Genomic DNA, 19,126 nt, shown 5'->3' with positions numbered 1-19,126 from the left:
TGTATATGCGAAACATTAAGTTAAAAAAAAATGCGGTAGAATTGTAAACTTCTTACACACATAACGAAAAAAAAAATATGTCTTAATTTGCAAAAACAATCCAAATCTCATTGATTTATCCAAAACAAAAACACATCTTGAGTCAATCAAATCATGTGTGTGGCCTCCACGAACTCGTAGACATTCCTGACCACCACGTGGCATGCTGGAAACCAAGTTATCCAATACATTTTGAGGAAGATTGTCTCATTCCTGTATGGCAGCTGGTATCAGATCCCTTATGCTATCTGTAGGGTATGGGCCGTTGGCATTTGCTCTTTTCAGAGCATGTTCTACAGAATTCATATCTGGAGAAGCTCCTAGTCAGTTCATCCTATGAATTCCATGTCTCTGCAAGAAGTTATTTACTGCACCGACACGGTGGAGACGGGCTTATTTTGTTTCTGGAGACATAAACTCATATTAAGTTGTAATAACACGTTTCATGGTTTGTTGTAATAGTGCTAATTTTATAGTGCCTCCCTATCGATATAAAAAATGAAACTCAAAACCTCACGCCGTCTATTCTGTAGGTGAATTCATGACATTCAATAACACTTCATGAAATTGATACTAAAACTTTGTGTTGTACTAGTAGACTATATTGTAAATCTCGTCTGTATATAAGTCATCTAGACTGTGACTATAAATTAAGACTTTATAATAATATTAAGTTTTTTGACTTGTTCCATATTCTACCTGTAAAGCAATGTATGAATACCATGGAATGTTAATAAATATAATACAATACAAGTGTTTACCTAAAATTCGATGGTGAAGAGTGGGTAGAACAGAGAAAAATTATTTCTGGCACCGAGATTCGAACCCGGGCTTTCAGTTCTACGTGCTGAAGCTTTATCCACTAAGCCACACCGGATTCAAATTCCGATGCCGGATTGAATCCTCAGTTATCTGTTCCCCTTTGGTGGCCTACCCTCACGTATACTGTGTCACAGAATATGTGACAGTGGCACAAAGTCCAACACAGTGTACAGAGAGTGCCTAAGTAAGTGGCCGGGGTCCGACGGAACAAGGAGCCGCGCCGTCCTAAATCACGAAATGATTATTTAAGCTTATCATATCAGCGGTAGAACTTAAACTGAGAAGGATTCAATCCGGCTTCGGAATTTGAATTCGCTGTGGATTAGTGGATAAAGCGTCAGTACGTAGAACTGAAAACCTGGGTTCGAATCCTGGTGCCGGAGATAATTTTTCTCGTTCTACACATTCTTCACATATGAAGGGTACACGGGAATAACGATCAAGGTCCATTTTAGAAAGTTTCGAGAAAAACGAATTTTAAAGTTTAAGCACCTAATACTTTGTTATGTGTGTATTTAATAGAAATTGACGTAGTGGAATGTCAAGAACGATTATTTCTTATTACTAGCTAGACCACATGATAGTACTTCCTTTCCACTATAAGATGGCATTATTAACTCAATTTCGATTTTTGATGGACCTTGATCGTTTTTCCCGTGTACCCTTCATATGATAATGCAGAATTCCTGCACGAAAATAGCATATGTACTTCGGTATATCATAGTAATAAAATCCGATGTCTAATAATAATATTTTCATTGTCCGTACAAGGAACTCATATGTTTATGATTTATGGACGGGCGGGACTTTATAAATCTCCCGCTTGTTTATTTCACCAAAGAATTGTCAAATTTAGCAGTCATCGCCAAGTAATTGGAAAATCTATGACGTCACAAGTATTCAACGCCGAAAAAATTAGTGATGAAATTAAAAAAAAAAAAATGTGCCCACACTATTTGGAGACAGAGTTACTGTAATTACTTGTTTTAAGTCCCTTTATAAGCACAAGCGTTATTTTAACACAATAAGACGGGGATGGAGCAGTGTGGAATAATAATGACTCAGAATGAAGGTAGGCCTACAGTATTCTATAAAAATCTTCTCTATAGATGTCCTGTTCTGGAGCAGGAAGGTTCATAACGTCAATCCGGTCTCTGTTTGTACGGAAATGTTTGACTGCGCTCACACGCCCAGAGTCAATACAGCTGTCGGTGTTATCAATTAAAAGGCTAGGATGAAGAAGGACGCAATGATCTGACAAGACAGTGAAGTGCTGTCGCTACTGAGGTCTGCGCTCGTGAGAGATCCTAACACTGTATATGCTTGACTTTATTATACGTTGATGCTAAATACTGTACTACTACAACTATACTGTATGTAACATTTAATCGAAAGTTATTCGTATTTTGGACGCTATCAATATACAAGGTTGTTCAAAAGTAAGTTCCCTTTTTGAAGTGGTAATAAGTTTGTCAAATTTTTATATTCCACAAAAATAAAAACACCAATTTGTTCGTAAAAAATGGGCTTTTATTAAAACACGAAAAAATTAAATATGACCACCACTGTATTGTTCAATAAGAAATAGTCTTTCTTCTATGCTATAAACGGCATTAGTAAGCACATTCCTAGAAATATTTTCAATGGCATCCGATATTGACTGTTTCAATTCTTCACGTGTAGTAGGTCTACTAAGAAATACCTTTTCTTTTAGATAACCCCATAACCAGTAGTCAGCTCGGTTTATGTCTGATGACCTGGAAGGCCAACTGTTCGGAAAATGCCTACTAATTACACGATCACCAAATGTGTTGCGCAACAGTGTTTCTATATTATTGTGTATGTGAAGTGAAGCGCCATCTTGCTGTACTCACCTCGTTTTATACTAATTTTGGTCTACCCAATCGCTTTCTATAAGCAACTGAATCACTTTCCTCAAATTTGCTTATCAACTTACGAAATGATTTTATAGAGCAGGTCCGTTTCTCCATCCATGTAACGTTCGATATCTTCTCAATGCATATCGTCGTTGTTCCTGCAATAACTGCTATGTGCAAAATATAAAATTTTTCCATAGGAAGAGAAAACACATTTATTCATCCTATGGCTGCCGTACATAGGAGACTGTGAATTCTTACATTTTCGAAATATATATATATAGGCTAATTACATATAGGAGATTTTATTATTTGCTGTATCACTATTTAAGTTATTTAATATAGCAAAAATCTGAAAATCGATAAATATGTCACACAGGAGTTATTGCAGGAACAACGACGATATGCATATTGTCCATTACATTCGTAATAGCACTGAAGAAGATCAATACGAACTCGTAAAGGTAAAATCATTGTAAAAATTAAAAAGTAAAACGAGAAAAGAGCAGAGAAAAGGAGACTGGAAAAAGAGAGAAATAAAGAAAAAGGGGATGGGAATATGAGAAGGAAAAAAAGGAATAAAAAAGGGAGAAGAGTACGAAAAAGGAAGAAGGAAAACAGACGGAAAAGGAAAGAGATTATGGAAATGGGGAAACAGTCAGGAAAATATAAGAAAAATAGGAAAGGAAAAAGAGTACGAAAAGAGCAAGGAAAAGGATCATGGAAAAGTGGAAAGAGTAGGGAAAAAGGTTAGAGAAAAGAGTAGGAAAAGGGAGAAGGAAAATGGAAAACAGACGGAAAAAGACAATAATTAGGCCTATGGGAAAGGGGAACGAGTAAGAAAAATTGAAAGAAAATTTGTAAGGGAAAAGGAAAAAAGAAAAGGGAAAATGGGACATAGAAGTAAAATAATGGAAAAGTTAAAAAGAAAGGAAAAAGAAGGGAAACGGGAATGAAAAGTGAAAAGCTAAAAGGTAAAAGAGAAATGAAAAGGAAATTGCGAAGTGAAAAGGGATAATAGGATAATAGACTGTAAAAGATAAAAAGAAAGAAATGTAAAGGGGGAAGGAAAAAGAGGACAGAGGAGAAAAAAGAGATAGGAATGACAATGAAAAGAGAAAAGAAATATAAGGAAAAGCGTAAGAAAAGATAAGAGCAAGAGGAACGGAGAATAAGAGAAGGAAATATTTTGTTTAGTCAACTGTCCGAAGACAGGTCTGATCGGACAAGTGATACCAATAACTCAATAAGACACCACTTATGAGGCAACTAAGGCAGGAGATAAAGAGGTATGGTTGCCAATTCCTTTCCCCCTCCATTGTATACATCGCCGATTTTCTATATGTTACACTAATCAGACTGCAGATGAATACAAACAATTTTTCTTCCTTCGATAGATATCATCGAGATATACTGACCGATAAATAACAGAGGTACAGACCCAGAAGCAAAATTTGGACCACTTGAATTTTTCAAGTTCCGGTTATGCAGTAGTCTATGTTATTTCGGGAGGCCCATGTTTCGATTCCCGGACCGACCAACCTGACTGTGGTTTTTCCGTGGTTTTCCACAGTTATTTAGGCAAATGCCGAGTTGGAATTTCCATTGCCATAGTCCATTTTCCCTTCCCCTCCCCTGTAGAAAAAGAATTTAGATTTTCATATCATATCATTCATCTTTCACATCTCATTCAATAGCCATATTCAGGTCAAGACGCATGTCTTCATCCGCTTACGGGAGGGGGCGTCCTCTCTACAACCGTTCCTGAGTTCCCAGCCTTCCGCAATATCTCTGCCGGGATTCATTCCTTAAGAGCGGTTCGACACCTTGGAAGGACTGTTGGAATGGATCCTGTGCTGCTTGGTCACCTTGACGGTATGAACTTAGAGCGGGGGAGGGTAGAAGAGTCCCCATTGGGTAAGCGGATGAGGAGTCACATGCGGCCGGTGGGCTGGTACACCGTCATCCTCATTCATCCAATACACTTCGGGGTGCTCAATAGGTCTCAGTATGGCCAACGTGCAAAGGGTCGTCCTAACTCGCCCGTAGCCACCGTAATTTAACCTAACCGTGACCATGACCTCGCCTATGTTATAACTATTGTCGGACCATCAGATATGTGCCCCAGTGAGATATGAGAACTGAACCCTAATTCCTTCTCAGCCTCGGTAATTCATTTCTCTCCCTGCATTCCTATCTCTCTCTTTTCTATCTCTCTCACTTTCTCTCCCCCACTAGGCCCATTCACAATTTTGAACCTTCTTGCGGGACAGTTTATTTGCACTTGCAGTCCAGTGTTGTCAACTCAACATGAATACTGCAGCACGGAGTCACAGTCTAATATGTATTAGACTGTGACTGAGTGGTGAAAAAAATATTATTAAGCAAGTAATAGCGTTTTGCGATGAAGAGAAACAAACAAGTCATCTCTTTCCTATAAATAAGGTAACGATAAAAGCAGCTGCGATCACTGGTCAGGCTTATTTTATTTCAATTGATTACGTATTAAAATTACTTAACTAATACTAATACAATATGTTATGTAATTTATATAGGCAGGTCATAGCGCCTAATAAAGAAAATCAGGAGAGAAGGAGTCGTGCAGGAGATGAAAAGTTAGAATCACCAGGGAAGAACAGACCAAGGGAACCTTTAATTTTTGTAGATCATATGAACCGATGTATATTTTAAGAAAAAAGATACAAGAATTTAATAACTTGCAGAAAGAAGTTCCGACATTGAAGAAATTACTGAAAGTTGCGAGAAAAGCAATAATTTCCAAGGTTTGAGAGGAACGCTACGGAAAGTGATTCGAGACATGCGATTTAGGTTTAAAAAAATGTAGAAATACAAGATGTATTTTGATTGAAAGAAATGATATTGTAGCATGGAGGACCAGTTATTTATGACAACGTTTGACGGAAGTTTGGCAACATCCCTATTCGCCAAGGTTCGTGGTCTGCTGTTCGACGTGGTGGGAGGAAAGCGGGTGGAATGGAGTGAGTACAGGCGTTAACTTTTTCAAGAACGACGACAGCGCTGAAGGGGCACAGATCCGATGGTCTGACAATACAGCCTGGAATTTTAGGTGCTAGAAGTTAATATTATTCCTCGCTATAGTTTACAAATAGAAGCCATGCCACTACTTGTTTGAAATGTCATTCTTGTCATTCAGTATTTTTCTTTTGGTACCGTTAAAGGTCTTTAATCCTCTTAACCACCACTTACAAATTAGCGCACTGTTCACAAGATCCTTTGCCCAGTCCTTGTGACTCTGTTGTCTATTATTACATATCGGACTCTTGTGAACTAGGCTTAAAACTCTCCTCACGGGTACCACATCTATTCATCTATATTCAGTGTCATTCTTAACGTTTGGCACCTAAAATTCCGAATTCTAGTTGTAACTGGAACTTGAAAAATTCAGGTGGCCCAAATTTTGTTTTGAGCATGCGCAGTAGGTTATAACTGGAACCTGGAAAATTCAGGTGACTCAAATTCTGTTTCTGAGTTTGTACTGTGCATATCAGCCAGAACCTCAATAAGAGGATAAGGGAATACTATAGGACAAGAAAAAATAGAGAAAGAGGCCGGAAGACAGACGACGAGAGTTGGAAAAAGGAGAGAAAGAGAAATAAAAGGGGTAGAAAGTGAATGAAACGAGAAAGAAAAAGAGGAAAATGGATAAGACTGAGTGAAGATAACGAGAGAAGAGGGACAGAGGGAAGAGAAAAAAAACAAAACAGCAGGATAATAAGAAAAGAGACAAAAGGGAAAGAAATCTGAAAAAGACAAACTGGGAATAAGGAAAAGGGTAGATATAGGTATATAATAGCAGATGGCTAGAAAATTGAAAGAGAAATGACATAAAAATCAATAACAGCGTGGAGGCGAAAGAAGATAAAGATAAAAAACAGCGAGAAAATAGCAAAAATAAAATATTATGCAAAGAAGATGAGTTAAAGATATGGTTGTGAAGGGAACATGTAAAGGGAAATGTAAGACAGAAGAATAAACGAAGAAGAAAGGAAGATTAAGAAAAGTAATGAAGGGCATGAGTAAAGCATAACTCAGTCAGGAGGAAAATAATGCAAGGAAGATTATGAAATCAAGTGAAGACAGAAATAACACGGCAAGTATGTGACACACAATCAGTGTGCAGAGAGGCCGTCTGCTGCTGGAGCAAGACTCCGCCACAATTACCACGTCACAGCCTGTGTCAATGAAGACAGCTGACCCTACAATTACGTAACAGCGAGGGATGTCCCTCCTAGCGCGGCACGGCCACCCTTCACAGGTGACGAGCATTCATGTCATTAACCTCTGCGGCTGCAGTGGTTGCGTTTGTAATTAAGAATTCAGGCGATAGGGACCATCTGAAATACCATGCTAATAAATAAGGCTCGGAAGTTGATGACCTAAAAATCATAGAAAAATGACCTATAAAATGACCTTAAATTTCTCAAATTTATCACTGAAACTTAAAAAAAAGTCCAACATTTTAATAATAATAATAATAATAATAATAATAATAATAATAATAATAATAACTCCTTTTTACTTCAACTGACGTCATGGGTGCATACTTGAAACGATCAAGGCCTCCGGTGAAAAATCTTCATCAAAAGCATTGAAGTAAAAATTTTCACTTTCTCGATTTTACACATTGTACCCAATGTTTATTTTCCAATACCTTTTTCATTTTCAAATAGCTCAAGACATCACGTCGAAATATTGGAAAGCACGAAGGAGAATGACTTTATTGTTAAATCAAGAGCATTAGATACATAACATCTTTCCATACTCGCGGGAAGTAGAGTGGAAGCGACAGTGCAGAGAGCAGCAGCTGCCCACATGCGAGCGTGGAAAGATAAAATGTATGCACTATATTTTTAACACTTCTGTATATTAAGGCGGCCAGGTAAACAGTTAGCAGAGCAACTGACTACGGACTGGAAGGTTGTTCGCAGGACTTCTCTCCTTGCAGAAACTCCTACAAGGGCCTCGAGGTTCATTCAGTCTCTTATCAAATTGAATACCGGGTATTTTTCGGAGAGAAAAAGGCAATCGTAATATCTTGCTAACAACAAAATCTCACTGTGCCGTAGTCATAAAAGCATGCAACTCTACCTCTATGCCCCCACCATGGTGTCTACCTTCTTCTTATCACCACAATCATAATAATTTATTGTAATTATTATTATCATCATGATCATCATTGCAAGTCCTAAATAAATAATTTAAAAGGTGTCTTCCGTATACTGTATTTCACAAAACAGAGTAGCAGACACATCTGAAGGAGGGCGTACTGGCTGGCTTTACTAGGGCTGGACCCGGAACGGGTCCGTACAATAAAGCACGCTTTGGCCCATTGCGGGTCCTATATACGCGATGATTGTCTAAGTCCGACAGATGGCCTGAGTGATATTTCTTAATCCGACGTTAACACGTGGGTCACCCTGTCTCAGCCCCTGATAGAGTTAGGTTCCTTTTCGCGGATCGTAATCATCCGACACTGACAGGTGGGCCATCCTACCTCAGCTCCTGACAGCCAGATTCCATCCGCACACAAGTAGCCTGATTGGCCCTAGGGACCCGGAGCGCCAACCCCTTTCTATATCAACACAGGAAACCCGTACTACCTCTACAGTAAGACTTCGCCCCGCCTATTTTTACTATTGCGGATGATAGATTAAATAAAGGGGAGATGAAGTGTGGTGGTGAACAATACAGGGAAATGGAAGTACTCAGAGGAAAATCCTCTGCAACATCTGCTTTGTCCACCACAAATTTCATCACGGTCTGGCTGGGAATCGAACCCGGGCAGCCTGGATGGAATCCTTTCCGAGGTCGCAGAAGCCATATCTAGTACGTCATAGATGACATATGGCGAAACATTCGGGTAGGGTAAAAATGAATCAGTGGAATGTGCAAGCAAAGGAGTTGTATGGAGATGACAATGTTTGAAATGAAAACATAACTGCATAATGACTCATGATTATTGTGATCTGGCACTGAATAACGTCACACGTAGGATCATGAACAACTTCATTCCTCTCTGACAAACAACAGAGAGGAATCACTGAGCTGGTGGTGCTCCGTTTACACTCCCAAAACCACATTAATATATAATATAATAATAATAATAATAATAATAATAATAATAATAATAATAACAATAATAATAATAGTACCTTTAGCATAGTGTACCTTTAAAATTTTTTTGTTTTTTAATTCTTGCTACTACCTAGAGGACTCAAACTGAAGAAGATTGTAAGAAAGCCGTTAAGTAGCTCTGGTCGTAATTTCGGTTTGATTTACTGCAAAGTGTGAGTTATGTAGACAAAAGAAGTTTTCTAATACCAAAAGTAAACATTTCGTTCATTGACATATGTTTTCTAACACAAAATCAGATTGTATTTGTTAATATCTTTCAAGTACGGTGTGTTCCCTATCTGGTGAGTAATAACATATTTTAATTTCCATGATTTATTCATATATTAGTTTTGGGAGCCATATTTGTTTAAAAGTGTAGGCCTACCCTCTTGTACCTTCGAACACAAAACATCTTGTACCATGGAACATGTTCCAAGGTACACGATACTATTGGGTTTTGTTTTTCTTTTATTTCAAGATCATGTCACGAAATAAGTCTAGAGTTAAGAGGCCCCCAATTGATACGGATGCCTTGAAGAAAGCTGTTGAAACAGTTATAGCTCCTCCAGGAAATAAAATCTCAATCAGAAAGGCCTGCTCTTGTTTATGATTTCAAATAGGTACATTTTAAGTATGATTGTTAGTTTTTACAGCTTACATTCCCACCTATAGGCGTATTTCATTTGTTGAAACTTACAAGAGGGTATGTCCCAAGGTACATGAACCTGTTGTACCTTTGAAAACAATATATATATATATATATATATATATATATATATATATATATATATATATGTTCATTTTATTTTTTTTTTTTCCATCCTTAATAGATCTATAAAACAGGAATATATATACAGGAAGTTGTAAAGGAATCTTCAGCAATTATTTCAAGCATTTTTTCATTTAAAATTTTTCATTTCCCAAAATTAAAAAAAAATAAAATGTGAAAAGTGTTTAAAGGTACAACAGTCTCTCTTAATAATAATAATAATAATAATAATAATAATAATAATAATAATAATACATTTTTGACGGCGTTTTCCATAGATATTATTACAGTGAATTACCATCGTAACCACCGGGCACAGTTTTGCCGAATACGCTTTCCCGTCATAACATGTGACAGGCCTATCGCGGGTAGATGATAGATTAGAAGTGATGATACACAGTTAATAAGGACTGGAAAGGAGTCGGGTCGTGGCCCTTGAAATTGGTAGGACCTACTATCATAATATTCGACTGGAGAAAACCACGAAATACCCAAGTCAGGATAATCGGCCACTGACATTGAACCTTGATCTCCCGAATGAAAGGTGAGAACGGTAACCATTACATCACCATAATAATAATAATAATCCGTGGTGCAATAGCCCATAGAGAGCTAAGAAAGACTAACTGCCGGCCTCACATCCACATGCCTCTCACGAGGTGAATGATCAACCAAACAGTAAAGCGGTGACGCGTGGTCAGCCGTTATAGCTGGTTTACAAAATCGAATTTTGCTGTTCATTCTAGCTCCCAAAATTCAACACGATGCTGGGTTCATATATGAACTCGTTCTCATTATCTTGCCCTCATTCTCATTGTATTACTCTCATTCTCATTGTCTTACCCTCATTCTCATTGTCTTGCCCTCGTTCTCATTGTCTTACTCTCGTCTCATCTTGCCCTCGTTCTCATTGCCTTACTCTCGTTCTCATTGCCTTGTCCTCGTTCTCATTGCCTTGTCCTCGTTCTCATTGTCTTGTCCTCGTTCTCATTATCTTGCCCTCGTTCTCATTGTCTTGTCCTCGTTCTCATTGTCTTACTCTCGTTCTCATTGTCTTGTTCTCGTTCTCATTATCTTGTCCTCGTTTTCATTGTCTTACTCTCGTTCTCATTGTCTTGTCCTCGTTCTCATTATCTTGCCCTCGTTCTCATTGTCTTGTCCTCGTTTTCATTGTCTTGTCCTCGTTCTCATTGTCTTACTCTCGTTCTCATTATCTTGCCCTCGTTCTCATTGTCTTGTCCTCGTTCTCATTGTCTTACTCTCGTTCTCATTGTCTTGTCCTCGTTCTCATTGTCTTGTCCTCGTTTTCATTGTCTTACTCTCGTTTCATTGTCTTGTCCTCGTTCCCATTATCTTGCCCTCGTTCTCATTGTCTTGTCCTCGTTTTCATTGTCTTACTCTCGTTCTCATTATCTTGCCTCCACTCTCATTGTCTTTCCCTCATTTTCATTGTCTTGAGTATTCTGTCATCTTTCCCTTGTTCTCCTTCTATTTTTCCTTGATCTCTATGTCTTCCCTTATTCTATTACTTCCCGTTTGTTCTCCGTGTCTTCCTCTTGTTCGGCTTGTATTTTTACTGCTGCGTAATAGTAGTTTTATTTCAAGATGACATTTTATTTACTATTCTATTTTTAGAAATGTTTATTTCCGGAAGTGTAAGGATGCCTCAAGAAATTGATTTAGAGATTTTCGCGGAAATATTTCCAGCTTTCCTGATGCCCAACAGTGGTTTCGGACGTACCGTCTGCCTGTCTGTCTGTCAGTGTACTGTACAGCTATTTATCCTGAACTATTCGACGAATTTCGTTCGTATTATTGCTGGTTAATTTGTACAGAATTGATCCATATGTAATATAACATTTTAGCACCCATCACGGTGGTCTAGTGGCTAGAGCGCTTCGGGTTCGATTCCCGGTGTACTCCCGATTTATAACTTGTGTTGGACAAGCCCGTGGTTCAGGTAACAGGAGTTTTCTCGTGATGCTCCAGTTCCCCTGTAGCATCCCAACAAACCTCCATCACCTCATCGCGGGTGTAGCATAGACCAGCCTCCTATGGTGCACCATGGACGGCTGTCCGTAAATTGGTGTACATAACTGGCTACATATGGATGAATGACAAATAGTCAAGTACCCACCATCAATAAAAAACATTTTAGTACCAAATTAACACAGTTTTATTTTACAAACAACTAAGTTTCATAGAATTATTATATACAGAGCTATTTCTACCCTTCATTGCAATTTTCTTTTGAATCCGATAGTCCTCAGGTCTTACCACGTAGTCACTACTGTATATACCCCTAGTAAAGATCATCCCATTGTTATAGGATTAGCAGCCTTTGTCGAAGCAAACTTATTATGCGCGAGAGAACCAAAGCGAAATCTAATGTATTAGCATTCATGTCACGGGAAATGATCAACACAGCACCGTCACTTTGTACCACTTTGTAAAATCACTTTGATAACCTACAAAAATGAAAGAGCATTCTTAAAAACACAATTTGAACGATGAAGCATCGACGAGTATAATCCAATCCGCTCGGCCCAAATTGATATTTTCCTTGCATACGAACAATTTGCGAACGGGTCAGTTTTCAACTACATTTTCCGCGCTATGACGTCAATTACTGACCAGTAATGTGTGCCTTCTCACACTTGTAGTAAACACCACAGCTGATTACTAAAAATGGAAGGAATAAGTTGATTGATCAGTGTTACCAACTCCAACTGTTGTTATGTAAATAGCAGCTCAGATCATATATATAACAGATAGCTAATCCCTATGTTAAAATCGGTAGCACTTTGAAGAAAACAACCGCCAGGATCGCCACCCGTCCGCCGTAAACGAACACGAGATGGCAGTACAGTAGCTAATGCAATTCAAATATGGCGTGACTCCTTACGTAACAATTAGATGGCAGAATAGTTTTTTTAGTAGATTATTTTACGACGCTTTATCAAGAGCTTAGGTTATTTAGCGTCTGAATGAAATTAAGGTGATAATGCCGGTGAAATGGGTCCGGGGTCCAGCACCGATAGTTACCCAGCATTTGCTCGTAATGGGTTGAGGAAGGCATCATAGTAAACCTGACCGTCAAAGCCTCTAAGGCCGAACAATCTGGGTATACTGTATATGATCTAGGGTAGCAATGAAGGTCCCGGGTCAATTTTCCGCGAACTTCAAACGCAAGAAAATGACAATTTTCCTAAAGGAAAAAGGGGGGCAAATGTGGATTACAATGCGTGAAGGAGCTGTCACAATTTTAAAAACAAGTAATAATTGCACAAGAACCCTTTCAGATATGTCTAACTCTGTCCCAAAATTCACTGATCTAATGTAAGTAAACCCATTCTGGAGTAATTATTTTTTTCCTACAAAAAATATAATTTTTAAGTTAGGTTTCATAACAGAAAAATTGTTATACAGGGTAGAAGTAAAATAACCCAGCAGATTTTCGGAGCGAATAGCTCATGTTGTATGTAACAAAAAAAGTGCAATACCATATTGGTGGAAAGTTCACAGTTTTCTCAGAAAAAAAATGTTTTTCCCAAATATTTAACACCCTCTCATTGAATAACTATTGCGAGTAGGATCGTGACTTTTGCCCATATCGATAGAAAATATAATAAAGAATCATTTATCCCTCTGGCGTATTTCAATAGCGTGAATCGTTTTCGTGTAAATTTAATTTAAAAAACCACTAACTTCAAGCCAATGAATGTTGCGAACAGATTGCAACGTCAGTAGCCAGAGAGGGAGGCTCGCGTACAGAGACAGCCTGAGTTCGTTGACCTCTTACATCTTTATTACTAGAAGAAAGATTGTGTTAGCGGCGATGTTGCCAGACTGCTGAAATTTCCAACTTAATTTTCTAATTAACCGTGAATTTAATTACAAAGCGTAATATAGGTTTTCTATTCCTTTAAATGTACCCTATCCCCTTTTCAATCTGGAAGGTTATTTCAGTTCCACTTTCTATAATCCACAGTTTGGAAGCTAGATTGGATATGCGGTAAAAAAATCACTTTTCACGGATATTTGGTCCCTATTTAAACATTGGAGGTTTTCACATAAGTACAGGGACATCATTTTATTTTTACTTCAATTTTTATTACACCTGAGTTTTTTAATGTACTTCACTCCCATCCTCTCTACTAGTAAACTTCCAACCGTCGTCCACACAGAACCAAGACCGCGTATGCAGTCAAAGTCGCCTTACGGTCATAATAAACAGTACGGAGTTAGTGAGTAGGCTATAGTACGTTCCAGAAATATGTTCGCATTTTCCAGTGACGAAAGAGTTTTCAATATTGAATCATATTTTCGCACAGATACTGTCGTCCCTTCGCCTACGTCGCATCCCGGTTTCTCCCACCCGCTTCTGCTCGCCCCTCTCTAAAGGCTAGTGGCTGGGCTGTCTTAGCTCTTTTCTGAAAACATTAATTTCTGTTAGGAATTGGACGTCTACGTAATATTATACAACTGTTTAAAATAACTTAAATAAAAGGACCTCGTTAAGTAATTAACTGTCACGTGATTTCTCCCCTTTCTACGACCCTGTGACAAAACCACTTGGACGGACAGGAGATAGCTGTCTGAGCAATTTTATCTTTTCGGATCGGGCAGAAGTGAAGATTGAACTTACAGGACGTAAGGTATTCTTTTATAGAATAGGTACAGAATTATTTCAACATGAGTTACTAGTGAGAAGGACGAAACTGGTAGGCCTAATGGGAATTAGGTACAATAGTCTATAGTGCGATAACATTTACAAAAGAACTGAAGCTTGTGTTGAAATGAACGGCCACCGTTTTCAAAAATGTGTTTAAATATTCATATTATGATTATTTTTCAATTTAACTTCTTTCTCCATACGCTAATGTGCTGTAGACAGTATAATATACACTGCATAATGAATACGTCCGAATGGAGTTCGTAAGTAAAAACACTTATTGTTAATACAGCACTGTATTTTGATTAAACAAAAACCTAATGAAAATTATCAAACTCAAAATCGCGATATTTCCTAGTTTACGTAAATGGATTAAATATTTTTCTTTCCTCCTATACCTAGTAAAGTGATTTGTTTGTATTTTACGCAGTATCATCGAACTCCAGTCGTGGAAGGGGGTAGCAAACGGTGTTTCCAGTTCTCAATCGTTAATCCAAATGTATAGCCAGGTTAATATTAGAAATGTTAGTAAAAGTAAAATGATGTCCCTGTGTAAGGACAGGAGTGAAACATCACTTTTGACGGGACGTCCTTAAACTTTTGGTAGAACCTGTACTATAAATTTATTTATGTATATCTTTAAGTAGATGTATACGAACTGTAAACTGTAGGCTCTAATAATATTCGTACATGATAAAGGAACTGAATTGCTGCGAAACTTTACTTAGAAAGTACAGTATGTGTCACTCATTTGTTTTATTTATTTACAGATATTGCAAAGAACAAAAGCTTTCCTTGTCCCTAGTTTAATTTGTAGTATAAGAACTAAAATTTTCCAGTATCTTCAAAACTGCAATTACATTACTACGAATGAAATTGCAATGTTCAATACTCACGGCTGGATTACCTGTTGCTTAAATTGTTAATTCTTCTCCCCCCCCCCCAACATATTTCAAGATATAAGACACGACAGCTAGTAACAATTCATACTTAATTTCCATATCAAAAGCAGAAAATCTGTATAAACTACATTTACATAAAGGCTAATTGACTGCCAAGAAAAACTTAGCAGACAAAATACAAGTTTGACCTGATGATCTAAAGTCTTTAATTTATGATTCAGATGAAACATCTGCATTTTTACAAAAGATCTCTGTTAAACAAATACTGAAGCCCGCCTTTACATCTAAGAACAGGTTAGTTACTAAATAAAACACGTTTAATTTGTGTGAACGCAGTGACAACTTAGAAAAAGAAACACATTCTGAACACCGAATAAAGTTGATGATCGAAATGAACACACTGTAAACCCTTCACTTGGAACATTAACTGAATTTTCGATCTCACTACACACCACACATGGGACTGACGTCTGATTTCTGTTGAGTTATTTCATGATGAAATGAAACTGAGAGATGGTATAACCATAGTCTAGTATATACAGTCACGAAACTTGAGTTGTTAAGAGTACTAGAAACAATAGACTGTGCAGGTACTATTTCGCATTGTCTTAATGAGACGATAGTAGCGATCCTAGTGGTTAGCAACTATCTATGGTTGCATATTTACTACGTATTGAGCTTCGTGACTTATATACTAGACTTTACAAATATACATACAGAGTGTAAGGTGTATAAGTGCCGTCCTTTTCACAGTCGTCGGGGGCAGTCTACAGGGTCAAAAAATGTCCATACAACATAGAGTCAAAACTTGGTAGTTTTCCCAGAAAAAAATATTTCTTCTCTTATTTTATTCGCGTTACACTGCTTATATCTTTACTAAAATTACGAAAACAATTACATCATTAGGTATATCTAGCAAAGAGTTAATATTAGTTTAAATACATATTAGTGTGCTCTATTACGTTTTCGTGAAATTAAATAAAATTGCATGCTTAAATTTGTTAATATTCTGGCGTGAGAGACGTGGCAACGTGTTGAGCAGGCAGTATTCTGCACAGACATAAGTACGAGTCAGCTGAGTTCAAGCTCCCTGTCCATAGGTCTACTGCCGAGCGGATGACAGTTCGGTACCAGGTATTCGATAAACAACTTACAATGTCATTCACAGTTTAGGAATATCACATGTTATTAATTTATGGAGAAAGTCGTCGTAATTCAAGTGAGGCAAGAAGATGTAGCGTCAATACTTTCCGAAATGAAAGTTACCTAATCGGCGAACTTTTGTAGTGGTTTCTCAACGATTATTACAAACTAGGAGTCTCTTACCTCGTTTCGAAAATTACACAAACAGAAATTTCTTTAAAAATGTTATTGCTTTATGGAAGCGGGAAAGATTAAAATGTTGCATTTAAAAAAAAATCGTTTGATTTTTTGCAGTAAACCATTATTGTTTATTTTTTAGACGTACAATTAAAAAATGGACCAATATTGCCAATATTGTTAAATGAAATGGAAATTTACCATAAAGTTCTATTAATGAGATCGAAAGTTTGTATTTGCTGTTCGTTTTATGTAAACAACGGTCCGCCCCAGCATTAGAACAGAGCATATGTTTTGTATCGGTATGTCTGTGTCCGCTTGAGCTGTACTGTGTCATCTAGCAACGTTGCCAAACGCCTACGATTGTAAACTTTAATAATTAGTTAAATGCTGCAATTAGAAAAAAATTGTGAGGACTTTTTTCTTCCTTAAGACATGAACAATCATCAGTTAAAATAATGGCACGTATACCCCTAACACCCTGTATATCTGAAAAAATTAATAAGCGAATGTTCGAAAGATCGAGGATCAGTGACAGGTTAGGTTCGGTTTGTTCAGGCTTTTATGCCTTGCATATACGCTTTTTGGTAGACAGGTACACAAAAACATTTACCCTGGACCGAAAAAGAAGTGCTTTCCCGCGTAGTGCAACATAGGGCCTAATGGTGATACCAATGGGTTACACGATGATTTCGTGTGAAAATGTCTGAGAAAATTGTCAGTCGGGTACATCATAAAAATGAAGGTACATGAAGCGGGTTGAATGACTTTATAGCTTTCGCTGTGATCACATATCGTCTTTAGAGTGGTGTGCTACAATTTTGAGGTGATTTTCAATTATTTAAGTACTTTTTTGCAATACTTGATACGTAAGTTAATTATTTTTAATTATTTTTGGCAGGGAAAGTAAAATTTACAATTCATTTCTTAATTGCCATGGCAACAATTCTTGGACAGATCAGAAATACTAGCAGTACTAGTTTGACAGTAACATAGTAACGAAGTCATGTGTTACTTGAATTAATGAACCTATTGCAAAATTTAGAAATGCAATTTTGATTTATTATTACTTTTTACATTTTTTCAAGTACTGCAAAATGTTATTCACTAACCGCAAACGGATCTGATCTCGAATACTTGGAAACCTCGGGCCTCGGATTTCCAACTGCATTCTCGACCAGATAGTCTCACAGTTCTCGGTACGTAATATACTATTGATGGGTGAAACCAGCTCTGAGATAGTTCCGATGATTTCGGAAGTGAAAATCATTGAATTTATAAGGATTTTTTTGTGAACATGCAGATGATCGTATTATGTAAGGCATAATAAAAGCCTAAACTAATCAAACCTAACCTGTCACAGATTCGTATATGTAAGGTGTATACTTTTTTGTGTTGTTTGTATCGATATCACAGATTTTTAATTTTTAACGCTCACGGCAGGATGACCTGTCATATAAATTGTGAATTCTTTGCTGCACATATATCAAAACATAAAACACGATAGCTAGTAACAATTCACGCTTAATTTCCATATCAAAAGCACGAAATCTGTGTGAACCACATTTACATAATGGCTAATCCACTGCCAAACAAACTATAGAAAATACAAGTTTGGCTTGTTGATACAACTGTAATTTATGATTCACTGCCTTAGAGATGAAGCATCTACATTTTTACGAAGATCTCTGTTAAACAAATACTGAAACAAAAAATTTTCTAAAGAAGCCCCGCCTTCACTTGTTTACATATTCATGACAAATCTAAGAACAGGTTAGTTACTAAATAAAACACGTTTAATTTGTGTGAGCGCAGTGACAACTTAAAAATAAGCATTCCGAATACCGAATGGAGTTTATCGAAGAGAATACACTGGAAACCCTCTTCTCGTAACAACATTAATTCAAGGATAATGTTGACAACCTAACCTAGTCAAACCCCTGGATAAGGACAGAATAAAATCTAATTCAGAACACGGTTAAACACTCTTAATTTATGTAGATTGGTTCCTTACTAACTCAGGCGAGACGTCAACTGTAAAAAAACGGACATTTATTTATTACTTCTGATAGAAACACAAGATAATGTACATGTGATGTAACTTACGGAGCTTCTTGTCAAACGAAACACGTGCTGCCGCCTAGATACCGAACACACAGCTAACCACAACCTGAACACTCGCAGTTCGTCTCGCTACTGCCTGGACCAGGGCCACGCAGATGATGTCTTTCATCTTGTGCACATCTATTGGTCAGGCTAGTGACGCGGGACATCCTACAACCAATCGCCGGGCTGTATCCACATATCTGAATAAAAATACACAATTGGCTTAATTGGATGATAAGAATGGGTTAAAAATACTACAATCTGGTGTAAATTTGCTTCCGTAATAAATGAGTATATGCACCTACTGCTCGACAAAATATTTTTGCGTGTATTTTTCGCACCGGTCTGTAAACGAGGGAGCTTAAATGTATTGTAGACCTTTCTGCTTTGTGTAATTGTGCGTGTGGTTGCATTGAAAGGCTGTCAAAACATTAGCATTTGTAAGGAACCGATGTGGGAC

General features: G+C 37.4%; 1 long non-coding RNA gene across 1 annotated transcript in view; it reads right to left on the bottom strand.

Annotated features, from left to right (window-relative positions):
• The window catches only part of LOC138695272 (uncharacterized), a 166,369-nt gene extending 147,528 nt beyond the window's left edge, over window positions 1-18,841 (bottom strand). Inside the window, exon 1 of the long non-coding RNA XR_011331109.1 lies at window positions 18,667-18,841. This is a non-coding gene — a long non-coding RNA (uncharacterized lncRNA). The remainder of the gene's footprint in view (window positions 1-18,666) is intronic.
• Window positions 18,842-19,126: the final 285 nt, after the last annotated feature.

The sequence above is a fragment of the Periplaneta americana genome, chromosome 2, assembly GCF_040183065.1.
Source record: "Periplaneta americana isolate PAMFEO1 chromosome 2, P.americana_PAMFEO1_priV1, whole genome shotgun sequence".
NCBI classification, from domain to species: Eukaryota; Metazoa; Arthropoda; class Insecta; order Blattodea; family Blattidae; genus Periplaneta; species Periplaneta americana.
Note: the sequence above shows the minus strand (reverse complement) of the source record. Positions and strands in the feature narration are given on the sequence as shown.